This window comes from Nycticebus coucang, chromosome 22 (assembly GCF_027406575.1).
Source record: "Nycticebus coucang isolate mNycCou1 chromosome 22, mNycCou1.pri, whole genome shotgun sequence".
Taxonomy (NCBI): Eukaryota; Metazoa; Chordata; class Mammalia; order Primates; family Lorisidae; genus Nycticebus; species Nycticebus coucang.
This window is the reverse complement of record NC_069801.1, coordinates 22,421,702-22,434,388: the sequence shown is the minus strand read 5'-3', so window position 1 is coordinate 22,434,388 and position 12,687 is coordinate 22,421,702. Positions and strand designations below refer to the sequence as shown.

At 45.1% G+C, this 12,687-nt stretch overlaps 1 protein-coding gene, 3 non-coding genes and 1 pseudogene across 5 annotated transcripts in view; all 5 read right to left on the bottom strand.

Moving 5' to 3' along the window:
* RCC1 (regulator of chromosome condensation 1) overlaps positions 1 to 1,620 on the bottom strand; it is a 37,259-nt gene extending 35,639 nt beyond the window's left edge. The window contains exons 1-2 of one of the 2 annotated variants that reach the window (XM_053576216.1): positions 694 to 1,620; positions 154 to 183 (exon numbers count right to left, since the gene is read on the bottom strand). The gene's annotated coding sequence lies outside the window, so the exon portion shown is untranslated. Of the gene's footprint in view, positions 1 to 153 lie in introns of both variants that reach the window. The other variant, XM_053576217.1, reaches the window with a different exon arrangement.
* Positions 257 to 460, bottom strand: LOC128575680 (small nucleolar RNA SNORA73 family). The gene has a single exon (XR_008377094.1). It is a non-coding gene; the product is annotated as a small nucleolar RNA SNORA73 family (small nucleolar RNA).
* On the bottom strand, positions 797 to 1,001 carry LOC128575678 (small nucleolar RNA SNORA73 family). Its single transcript, XR_008377092.1, has one exon. It is a non-coding gene; the product is annotated as a small nucleolar RNA SNORA73 family (small nucleolar RNA).
* A 6,483-nt stretch (positions 1,621 to 8,103) lies between the features above and the next one.
* Positions 8,104 to 8,200, bottom strand: LOC128575732 (uncharacterized; annotated as a pseudogene).
* A 2,927-nt stretch (positions 8,201 to 11,127) lies between these two features.
* Positions 11,128 to 11,234, bottom strand: LOC128575650 (U6 spliceosomal RNA). The gene has a single exon (XR_008377073.1). It is a non-coding gene; the product is annotated as a U6 spliceosomal RNA (small nuclear RNA).
* Positions 11,235 to 12,687: the final 1,453 nt, after the last annotated feature.

Genomic DNA, 12,687 nt, shown 5'->3' with positions numbered 1-12,687 from the left:
TGCATATATCAAACGAGTTTTGAGTTCAGAATGATTAAATGTCATAGCGGTAGCTCTTGACTTCCTTGAACAGGCGTCACCTCCCTCATGGTTCTATTACAAAAAATGTAATACATCAATAATCTAAATTCAATTCAGAGTAGATTTACTTACCCCAGGAGTTATTGTAATCATTAGCTTATTCTGCAAAATAAGACATTAATCAATCAGTAAGTAAACTGAAGATGAGTTAAGATCAAGCTTGGGTGCTCTAAAAGGCTGTTTCCTGCATGGTTTGTCTCCCCAGTCATTGTCCACAGACTCTGGGAAGTCGTAGGAATATGCAGGTGCAGACTCAAGGCCCAGCTTCCTCTCCAACATTGTGGAAAGGGACTCTACATCATGGGGCGGAGCCCTATGCTCCCCTAATGCCACTTGGACAGAGCCTGGGTAGAGTGACCTCCCAAGGTATCCACGTTGGAAACTAATTAGTAACAAACTTCAGTTATCAATGTAGTATTATTTCTAAACATCACCCCGTAAAACATATTCGATGTCTATGTTTGTTTGCATACATCAAACAAGAGTTTTGAGCTCAGAATGACTGAATGGTAACTCTTGACTAAAACAGGGGTTAGCTCACTCCTAGTTTTATTATAGAGAATGTTGATTAACATCAATAAGCCAAAATAAATTCAGACCAAATCTACTTACCTCAGGAGTTAATGGAATCATTAGCAAATTCTGCAAAACAAGGTATTAGTCTATCAAGAAGTAAACTGGAGATGAATTAAGATGAATACTGAGTGGTCTAAAAGGCTGTTTCCTGCATGGTTTGTCTCCCCAGTCATTGTCCACAGGACTCTGGGAAGTCGTAGGAATATGCAGGCGCAGACTCAAGGCCCAGCTTCATCTCCAACGTTGTGGAAAGGGACTGTACATCACCGGGCGGAGCCCTATGCTCCCCTACGCCACTTGGACAGAGCCCGGGGAGAGTGACCTCCCGGGTGTATCCACGTTGTAGTCTAGTTTCCCATACAACTAGGTAACAGGCTTTCCCTCTTCCCAGTATCAAAAAGCAAAACCAAAATTCGTTTTCAAAACGGATCATCTGTCCTGTATCAGCAGTTTTAATTTTCAGAGATCCCAAAATAATCTAGAAATCTTACAGTACCATGCGTGAGGTAATGTCAAAATTACAGTGAAATTGGGTACGTGGAGTCGTTCAACTACACGCATTACAAAAAGACAAATGGGAAAATTGGATCCATTTACCAGAGAATGAAAATTCTCCGAATGGGATGGGGATTGCACCTACTGAGAGGAAGACAAACAGCGTTAACAGGCAGCACTGGGAAAGAGGTGGTGCAACACATTTAGCATCTCCGCGAGTCGGGCTGCAGCCGAGTAGGCCCTGGTCTCCGCGGCCCGCACCGAACTCACGTACGAACACCACCGCAGTAGGCAAAACTTTCCTCTACAGTATGATCCTCATGAGGAAACCTAGTTCCCAAACCAAGGTACGCGGCTGAGGATAGACGCAAACAAAAATCCCTTACCAGACCACAAACGGAACAATTGCGAATCACTTTCCAAAAGGCTGCCTGACCGCACAGCATCAGTATTTATACCTTACACCGGATGTTAAGGAATGCCTAGTACGTCTGCGCGAGAACATGCGCAGTTAGAGATTCAGAAACTCGCTGAGGCTTCTGGGAATATGCCGAAGGTTGAGCTCCACCCCTACCTTGTTTAAGAGCCTCTCGCGACACTTCTCGCGGGACCTTGCCAGGAAGGTAAGTTACAGAAATGGGTTTGTAAGCGTTTACCTGAGTAGGTATATACCGGACTGAAAGTTTATTTTTCTTTTTTTTCTTTCTTATTTTTTTTTTTTTGAGACAGAGTCTCACTCTGTCGCCATGGCGTCACAGCTCACAGCAACCTCAAAGTCTTGGGCTTCAGCGATTCTCTTGCCTCAGCGTCCTAAGTAGCTGAGACTACAGGCGCCCGCCACGGCGCACGGCTATTTTTCGGTTGTAGTTGTCATTGGTGTTTAGCAGGTCTGAGCTGGATTCGTACCCGCCAGCTTCAGTGTATGTGGCTGGCGCCCTAGCCGCTGAGCTAAAGGCGCCAAGCCTGAAATTTTCTTTTTCTATAATCACTGCACCTAGTCTGTAGGATATGCCGTTAAATAAACTGGTGATAAAAACTTTGGGATAATAAGTATGTGAAGTAGAAAAAGACATCTACGGAAATGCAGAGTCTCAAAAGGAATTGATTCTGCCTTGAATGCCCCTAACGCCACTGAATGTGGCTCAGTGAGTAGGGCGCCGGCCCCATATGCCGAGGGTGGCGGGTTCAAACCCGGCCCCGGCCAAACTGCAACAAAAAATAGCCGGGCGTTGTGGCGGGCGCCTGTAGTCCCAGCTACTCGGGAGGCTGAGGCAGGAGAATCGCGTAAGCCCAGGAGCTGGAGGTTGCTGTGAGCTGTGTGAGGCCACGGCACTCTACCCGAGGGCGGTACAGTGAGACTCTGTCTCTACAAAAAAAAAAAAAAAAAAAAGATTAGTGAAAGAAGGGCGGCGCCTGTGGCTCAGTCGGTAAGGCGCCGGCCCCATATACCACCCCATATACCGAGGGTGGCGGGTTCAAACCCGGCCCCGGCCAAACTGCAACAAAAAAATAGCCGGGCGTTGTGGCGGGCGCCTGTAGTCCCAGCTACTCGGGAGGCTGAGGCAAGAGAATCGCTTAAGCCCAGGAGTTGGAGGTTGCTGTGAGCTGTGTGAGGCCACGGCACTCTACCGAGGGCCATAAAGTGAGACTCTGTCTCTACAAAAAAAAAAAAAAAAAAAAGATTAGTGAAAGAAAAAAAACGATAGATGCACGGCATCGGGTGCCGGCCGCATACACTGAGGCTGGCGTGTTCAAACCCAGCCCAGGCCTGCTAAAACCTCAATGACAACAAAAATAGCTGGGCGTTGTGGCCTGTGCCTGTAGTCCCAGCTACCTGGGAGTCTGAGGCAAGAGAATCGTAAGCCCAAAGAGTTTGAGGTTGCTGTCTGAGCTGTGACTCCACAGCACTCTACCCAGGGCGACAGCTTGAGACTCTGTTTCAAAAAAAAAAAAAAAAAGAACTGGTTAAAAGTACTGCGCGGTGGCTCACGCCTGTAATCCTAGCACTTTAGGAGGCCGAAACCAGTGGATTGCTTGAGCTCAGGAGTTGGAGACAAGCCTGAACAAGAATGAGGTCTTTACTAAAAATGGAAAAAAACAAAAATTAGCCGAACGTGTGGCGGGTGCTTGTAGTCCCATCTACTCCGAATACTGAGGCAAGAGGAGGAACTCTTGAGCCCAAGAAGTTGAGGTTGCTGTGAGCTATGATGCTATGGTACTCTACCCAGAGCGACAGAGGTGTTTAAAATGGTCAATTTTATGTTATGGATATTTGACCACAAACACACAAAACCTACGATGAGCTATGATGCCACGGTACTCTACCCAGGGTGACAGAGGTGTTTAAAATGGTCAATTTTATGTTACGGATATTTGACCGCAAACACACAAAACCCTCCTAATTTAAAGAAGTAGGCAACTGGAGAATGGTTGAGACGCATATTCTGAATGAAATGTTGCAAATTGTGATTGAATTTTGAGTTTGGTGTTAGGTGAATGTTCTATAAAATTGACATCTATCACAGAATGGACTATACTGAGTAAAACATTTATGGTATTTGGAGATTCTAAATAGCTGAACAGTAGAAGTTCCAAGCCCAGGAGAGAGTGGAAGCTCTGAATTTCTTTCTCCATACCTTGCCTTCATCTCTTAACCCGTATCTTTTGTATTTTTTTTATTTTAATTTTTTTATTTTTTTTGGTTTTTGGCCAGGGCTAGGTTTGAACCCGCCACCTCCAGCATATGGGACCGGCGCCCTACTTCTTGAGCCACAGGCGCCGCCCTCTTTTGTATTATAACATCTTTTATAATAAACTGGTAAATGTATATATCTTCATTTTAAATGAGCACTTGGCTTAGATGCTTCTTAAGCTAAGCAGCAGTCTTGAAGGAAAAAGACAAAGTCAGCATCAACCCAACATGATTAAAAAGAAACACTCCGGGGGCGGCGCCTGTGGCTCAGTCGGTAGGGCGCCGGCCCCATATACCGAGGGTGACGGGTTCAAGCCCAGCCCCGGCCAAACTGCAACCAAAAAATAGCTGGGTGTTGTGGCGGGCACCTGTGGTCCCAGCTACTCGGGAGGCTGAGGCAAGAGAATCGCTTAAGCCTAGGAGTTGGAGGTTGCTGTGAGCTGTGTGAGGCCACGGCACTCTACCGAGGGCCATAAAGTGAAACTCTGTCTCTACAAAAAAAAAAATAATAATAAAAAAAAAAAAAGGGGCGGCGCCTGTGGCTCAGCAGGTAGGGCGCCGGTCCCATATGCCAGAGGTGGCGGGTTCAAACCCAGCCCCGGCCAAAAAAAAAAAAAAAAAAAAAAGAAATACTCCGTAATGACAGGTTATATTGATACTTTACAAAACATTAGAAAACTAAATTTGAGAGGTGGGAGCACAGAGGCTTATGCCTATAATGCCAGTATTTTTGGAGGCCCTGGCAGAAGGATTACTTCAGACCAGCCTGGGCAACAAAATGAGACCTCTCTACATAAAAAATGTAAAAAATTGGCTGGTGTGGCATTAGACACCTGTAACCCTAGCTACTGGCGAGAAGAGGTGGGAGGATCCCTTGAGCCAGGGGTTCTAGATTATAATGTGCTATGATTGGGTCATTGCACTCCACCCTGGACAACAGCTCTTGCTCAGGCTGATCTTGAACTCCTGACCTCAAGCTGTCCACCCACCCTGCCCTTCCACAGTGCTAGGATTACAGGTGTGAGCCACTGTGTCCTGCCTTCTGAAAATTTCTAAAGGAAATAGGAGTTTCATTAAACCTCTCTTGACTCACTCACTTAAGAAAACATGAACAGCCTTATGACTCAAGGGACAAAAAAAACAAAACAAAACATGAACAGTCTACTTGTGTAGACTCTTACTTTGCACGTACGTCTATTTTTTTTTTTTTTTTTTGGTGAGACAAAATCTCAAGCTGTGGCCCTGGGTGGAGTGCCATCACGTCATGGCTCACAGCAATCTCAAACTCTTGGGCTTAAGTGATTCTTTTGCCTCAGCCTCCCGAGTAGCTGGGACCACAGACGCCTGCCACAACGCCTGGCTATTTCTTTTTTTTTTTTTGTTTTGTAGAGACAGAGTTTCACTTTATGGCCCTTGGTAGAGTGCCGTGATCACACCGCTCACAGCAACCTCCAACTCCTGGGCTTAAGCAATTCTCTTGCTTCAGCCTCCTGAGTAGCTGGGACTACAGGCGCCCACCACAACACCCGGCTATTTTTTTTGTTGTTGGAGTTCGGCCAGGGCCGGGTTTGAACCCCCCACCCTCAGTATATGGAGCCAGCGCCTTACCGACTGAGCCACAGGTGCCGCCCCTGGCTATTTTTTTTGTTGTTGTAGTTGTCATTGTTTTAGCTGGTCTGGGCCAGGTTTAAACCCACCAGACTTGGTGTATGTGGCCGGTGCCCTACCCACTGAGCTACAAGCGCTGCTGTACATCTGTTGTTTTTTCTTTCACTAACCTGTAAGTTCTCTGAAAACAAAAAAGAAACATTTAGGGTGTTCCCTCGTTCCTTCTGTATTTTAGATTTTGTGCTGGGTGCTTTACATACATTATTTACTATCACAGCAATTCTAAGACATTGGCATGATTATCAAAATTGTAAGATGTAAAACAGGCTGGGTGCTGTAGCTTATGCCTGTAATCCTAGCACTCTGGGAGGCTGAGACAGGTGGATTGCTTAAGCTCATGAGTTTGAGACCAGCCTGAGCAAAAGTGAGACCCCCATCTCTACTAAAAATAGAAAAACTGAGGCAAGAGGATCACCTGAGCCTGAGTTGGAGATAGCTGTGAGCTATAATGCCACGGCACTCTACCCAGGCGACAGCTTGAAAAAAAAAATAAGATGTGAAACAGGCTCAGAACAGCCTGTTCAGAAGGTGTGGTCAGCATACTCCAGGATCTGGAGATTTTTTTGAGAGTCCATGAGGTCAAAACTATTTCATAAGACTTAGACTTTACAGTATTTTTAGTAAAGCATCACAAGAATGGAGAAGCATGAATCCTATGTATTCAATTTTGATATGAGGAAATTAATGACAATGACACAGTGGGGAGTGGAGAAAAGGGAGAGCAGAGAGAGGGAAGGAGGGAGGGAGGTGGAGTCTGGGTTTATGACACCTTTTGGGGGCAAGGCACAATTGTAAGAGGGACTTTACCTAACAAATGCAATCAGTGTAACCTGGCTTCTTCTAACCCTCAATGAATCTCAATAATAAAAAAAAAAAAGAGAAAAGAAACCTTTTATCTTTGGACTTTTTAACTGTCTCTCATGAACCAACTACTTATAGTACATGTACAGCTAAGTACATGCACAAAAAAATTACTAGGATGCTCTGAATAATATTGTTTTGTTGTTGTTTCTCCTTTTTTTTTTTTTTTTTTGTAGAGACAGAGTCTCACTTTATGGCCCACGGTAGAGTGCTGTGGCCTCACATAGCTCACAGCAACCTCCAACTCCTGGGCTTAAGCGATTCTCTTGCCTCAGCCTCCCGAGTAGCTGGGACTACAGGCGCCCGCCACAACGCCCGGCTATCTTTTGGTTGCAATTTGGCCGGGGCCGGGTTTGAACCCACCACCCTCGGTATATGGGGCCAGAGCCTTACCGACTGAGCCACAGGCGCCGCCCTGTTTCTCCTTTTTAAACATTTTTTTTTCTCCTTTGAGATTATAATGAACCTGGTCACATTGCAAGTAAAACCAGAGGACAGGCAGACACTGCCCTAAAGGCTGATTTGGTCATGAGATCATTAAAACTGGCAGACCTCTAACAATATGTATACAAATATAAAATGGAAATAAAAAATGCAAAAAAGGGGTGGCGCCTATGGCTCAGTGAGTAGGGCACTGGCCCCATATACCGAGGGTGGCAGGTTCAAACCCAGCCCCGGCCAAACTGCAACAAAAAATAGCCGGGTGTTGTGGCGGGTGCTTGTAGTCCCAGCTGCTCAGGAAGCTGAGGCAAGAGAATCACGTAAGCCCAAGAGCTGGAGGTTGCTGTGAGCTGTGTGACGCCACGGCACTCTACCCAGGGCGGTAAAGTGAGACTCTGTCTCTACAAAAACAAAAAAATGCAAAAAAAAAAAAAAGACTTAGACTTTATTTGCCCTTTTTGCTCTACTGACAGCAGCACTGGTGGTGTAAAAATCAACAGTAGGTAAACCTGCTAGTGCCTGTCACCAAACTCTACTTGTGGTAACTGTATTCTTAATAGAATCTTTGTTTTTTAATTAAAATCGGTAAAAGAGAAAAGTCACCGGGGCGGCCCCTGTGGCTTGGTCGGTAGGGCGCCTGCCCCATATACCGAGGGTGGTGGGTTCAAACACGGCCCCGGCCAAATTGCAACCAAAAAATAGCCGGGTGTTGTGGCGGGCTCCTGTAGTCCCAGCTACTCGGGAGGCTGAGGCAAGAGAATCGCTTAAGCCCAGGAGTTGGAGGTTGCTGTGAGCTGGGTGGGGCCACGGCACTCTACCGAGGGCCATAAAGTGAGACTCTGTCTCTACAAAAAAAAAAAAAGTCACCTTCACCTAAGAATGTCCTTGGTATTAGTTTTATTAATTCTCAATCTTTGAGTACCTGTGTCTTTAATAATACACGTATTCTTTGTGACAAAGTGAGAAGTATACATAAATCACTTTTGTTATGTAAAAAAGTACATTGGTTGTCTCTATAAAGAGACGTTTTAGTGCTTTTAGTGCTTATGGAAAGCACTTATGTGATGTTTGAGTTGTGAGCCAAAATAGCCACTTTTTAAATTTTTGTTTTTGAGACAGAGTCTTGCTCTGTTTCCTGGGCTAAGATGCAGTGACATCATCTTAGGTCACTATACTTCAAACTCCTGGGCTCAAGTGGTCCTTCTGCCTCAGCCTCCTGAGTAGCTGGGACAACAGGTGAGTGTCACCACACCTTTTTATTTTTTTTTCAATTTTTTAAAATTTCTTCGTGTCAGACGGGTAATGTGCTGAAGTCATAACAAGATTTGTGGGAGGCACATCTCATGCATGCGCATGAAAACCCAATCTTATGAACTGCAAAAGGATCACACCACACCTTTTTCCATTTTGGTGTTGGTTCTTGCACAGGTTGGTCTCAAAAAGTGATCCTTCCTCCTTGGCTTCCCAAAGTGCTGGGATTACAGGCTTAAGCCACTGCACCTGGCCCTACATGTTTTCCTGGAATAATATTTTATGTGAAAGAATGGCTGATATTTTTATTTTATTTATTTATTTATTTATTTATTTTGAGACAGTCTCACTCTGTTGCTCTGGGTAGAGTGCTATGGCATCATAGCTCACACAACTTCAAACTCTTGGGCTTAAACAATCTTCTTGCCTCAGCCTCCTGAGTAGCTGGGACTATAGGTGTCTACCACAATGCCCAGTAGTGCTTTCTATTTTTAGTACAAATGGGGTCTTGCTCTTGCTCAGGCTAGTCTGGAACTCCTGAGCTCAAGCAATCCACTTGCCTTGGCCTCCTAAAGAGCTAAGATTACAGGTGTCAGCCACCTTGCTGGCCTGAGAAGCTAAAATTTGAGCAAAAACTTATAGGAATGGTAAAGGGGTGGGTTATGGATGTTGACAGTATTCTAGGCTGAGGAATTAGTACAAAGGTAGGCCTATGGTCTCCCAGGGAGACTGAGAAGTCAGTTTTTTTTTTGTAGAGACAGAGTTTCACTTTATGGCCCTCGGTAGAGTGCTGTGGCATCATACAGCTCACAGCAACCTCCAACTCCTGGGCTTAAGCGATTCTCTTGCCTTAGCCTCCCAATTAGCTGGGACTACAGGCACCCGCCACAACACCTGGCTATTTTTTTGTTGCAGTTCGGCCGGGGCCGGGTTTGAACCCACCACCATATGAGGCCGGCGCCTTACCAACTAGGCCACAGGTGCCGCCCTGAGAAGTCAGTTTTATGAAGAACATTACAGGAAGAACTGTCAGGCTTTTCATGAGACTGGAAAGTAGGCAACAGCTGAATTACAAAATATCTTACAGTCCAGGTCAAGAAGTTTAAAGTTTATTCTGCAGGTACCTGAGGTCCAATAAATTTTGAAGTAAAAGATTGTATTGGAGGATACATGGGAGATACAGGTGGGAAAGATGTTATATAAAGTCTCATTATATTATATTGGCTTTGAAATTGGATGGCAAGGGCGGCGCCTGTGGCTCAAAGGGGTAGGGTGCCAGCCCCATATTGCCAGAGGTGGTGGGTTCAAACCCAGCCCTGGCCAAAAAAAAAAAAAAAGAAATTGGATGGCAAATAAGGTGAGGAGCTGTATATATGTGTGTGTATATGTGTACATATTTTAAAGGGACAGGGTCTCATTTTTGTCACCCAGGCTAAAGTGCAGTGGCCTGATCACTGCATCTTACAACTCCTAGGCTCAAGGAATGGATCCTCCTAACTCAGCCTTCTGAGTAGCTACAACTACAGGCATGTGCCACTGAACCTGGCTGAGTTTGAAAATTTTTTTCATTTAGGGCGGCGCCTGTGGCTCAGTCGTTAGGGCGCCGGCCCCATATACCGAGGGTGGTGGGTTCAAACCCGGCCCCGGCCAAACTGCAACCAAAAAAAAAAAATAGCCGGGCGTTGTGGCAGGCGCCTGTAGTCCCAGCTACTCGGGAGGCTGAGGCAAGAGAATCGCTTAAGCCCAGGAGTTGGAGGTTGCTGTGAGCTGTGTGAGGCCACGGCACTCTACCAAGGGCCATAAAGTGAAACTCTGTCTCTATAAAAAAAAAAAAAGAAAATTTTTTTCATTTATACGGACAGGGTCTTGCTGTTTTGCCCAAGCTGGTGTTGAACTGCTGGCCTGAGGCATTCCAAGAAATATTTCTGAGGTAGCATTTGTTATCCCAATGAACTTCAGATTAAGACAGGACGTTACCAAAGTGTCAGGTTTCAAAGGCTGAACATACAGGATCTCTAACCCTGATAAATGGAAACTACATTGTGGAGGTAGAGAGTAAGTTCCACTTTGGAGGTGCATATAAGTAACCTGGGTGTATATGTGCCCAAAGAAATGTGGGATTGGAGCTCCAGCAAGAAATGTGAGTTGGTGAAAGATTTACAAGTTGTATAAGGGTAATGATTAAAGTCACCCTGGGAGAACAGGGAAAGTGATGAAAGGACATAAAAACGGAACCTTTTTTTTTTTTTTTTTTTTGAGACAGTCTTGTTGCCCTTTGTAGACTGCTGTGTCGTCACAGCGCACAGCAACCTCAAACTCTTGAGCTCAAGTATTTCTCTTGTCTCAGCCTCCCAATTAGCTGGGACTACAGGCGTCTACCACAATGCCTGACTACTTTTAGAGATGGGGTCTCCCTCTTGCTCAGGCTGGTCTCGAACTCTTGAGCTCAGGCAATCCACCCGTCCTGGCCTCCCAGAGTGCTAGGATTACAGATGTGAGCCTCGGTGCGTGGCCATTTTTTAATTATTTATTTGAGACAGAGTCTCATTTTGTTAGCCTCAGTAGAGTGCTGTAGCATCATAGCTGACAGCAACCTCAAACTCTTGGGCTTAAGCAATTCTCTTGCCTCAGCCTTTCTACTAACTGGGACTACAGGGGCCCACCACAAGGCCTGCCTATTTTTACAGACAAGGTCTCACTCGGCTCAGGCTGGTCTTGACTCCTGAGCTGAAGCAATCCACCTGCCTCAGCCTCCCAGCGCTAACTTTTTTTTTTATTTTATTTTTTTCCACCTGGGTTTTTTTGTGTAAAACCAGCATTTAGATGGTGGTCAGAGAAGAAGCCAGCAGGACAGATAAAGCATGATTAGAGTAGAACCACAAGATAATGGTGTCTCAAGCCAGGAAAGAAGAGTTGTGAGGACTGGGAAATTACCCAAAGCAACAAATGCTGCAGAATAATCAAGTACATTAACTGAAAATAGGCTTTTGGATGTGGCAGTTAACTAAGAAGTTGCTAGTGACCACAAGGAAGGCCACTTTAGTTGGGATTTATTTTATTTTGAAAATATGGAACACTTCACAAATTTGTGTGTCATCCTTCCACAGGGGCCATGCTAATTTCCTTTGTATGGTCCCAATTTTAGTATATGTGCTGCTGAAGTGTGCACCAGATTTAGTTTAGATTTTAATGACTTGAGTGAATGTGATTTTAGGTAGTAAGAACACTGTGTACAGGGCGGCTCCTGTGGCTCAGCGGGTAGGGCGCTGGTCCCATATGCCAGAGGTGGCGGGTTCAAACCCAGCCCCAGCCAAAAAAAAAAAAAAACCACACACACACACACAAAAAAAGAACACTGTGTACAGACCAGAGGTCATAAACCAATGCCAAGAAACCTGTTCAGGTAACATCTTCATCACTTCTTTTTCCACTATCTGTCAATCACTTGGCTCAGCTTCCTGGAATAGGAATTTACCCTGTATAATGTTGGAATAGAGTATGTGAAAGGAGTGTAGGAAAAGCAGGTTATAGGGCAATTGATTGAAGCAGAAAGAGAGTCACAAGATAACGCTTGTTTCTTCTAGAGGGAGTAGTAAGGAGGTAAACATTAAATAAGAGAGAGTGTGTGTATATTTGTGTATGTGTGTCCCTGGTGCCCAATGGAACAAAATTAAAGGTGTTTGCTCCTATCAAAAGACTTCTATACTCTATACCGGAGGCAAAACTCTTTTCTTTCCTTCTAATCGTGATTCAAATTAATATGAGGGTACAATCTTTAGGTTACATTGTTCTCACTTCCAGGGTAAAGTTCTATTGTAGAACAGCCCCTCACAAGGCAAAATTCATGAGGGAAAAATTACCAATATCTATACAAAAAAGACAGATGAAGCAAAATGTCTGGGTTGCTGGTGATTTCCTGGTTTTTCATCATGCCTTCTAGGACTTCAATTGAATAGGAACCTTGAAGTGCTTAAGGTTGTGTTTTCTTATTTTTTTTTTTCTTTTGAGACAGAGTCTCACTTTGTCACCCTAAGTAGAGTGCTGTGGCATCATAGCTCATAGCAAACTCAAACTTTTGGGCTAAAGTGATTCTCTTGTCTCAGCCTCCCAAGTAGCTGGGATTCAGGCGCCTGCCACAACGCCAGGCTATTTTTAGAGATGGGGGTCTTGCTCTTGCTCAGGCTGGTCATGAACCTGTGAGCTCAGGCAGTGCACCCTCCTCGGCTTCCTAAAGTGCTAGGATTATAGGCATGAGCCACCTTGCCTGGCCCTGGCCCTGCCCCTGCCTTTTTAAGAAAAATAAATTTTTGATACAGGGTCTCACTGTGTTGCTTGGGTTGAAGTGCAATGGCCTTATCAGAGCTCACTGCAATCTGAAACTCCTGGGTTCAAGCAATCCTTCCACCTCAGCCTCCAGTAGCTGGGATTATAGGCCAGCGCCACTATGCCCAGCTAATGTTTTTATTTTTTGTAGACATGGGTCTGCTGTGTTGCTCAGGGTGATCTTGAACTCCTGACTTCAAGCAATCCTCCTGCCCCAGCCTCCCGAAATGCTGGAGTAAAAGGCATGAGCCACCGTGCCCAGCCTAGGACCTGCCCTTTCTGATAGTAGCTTTCTTTTT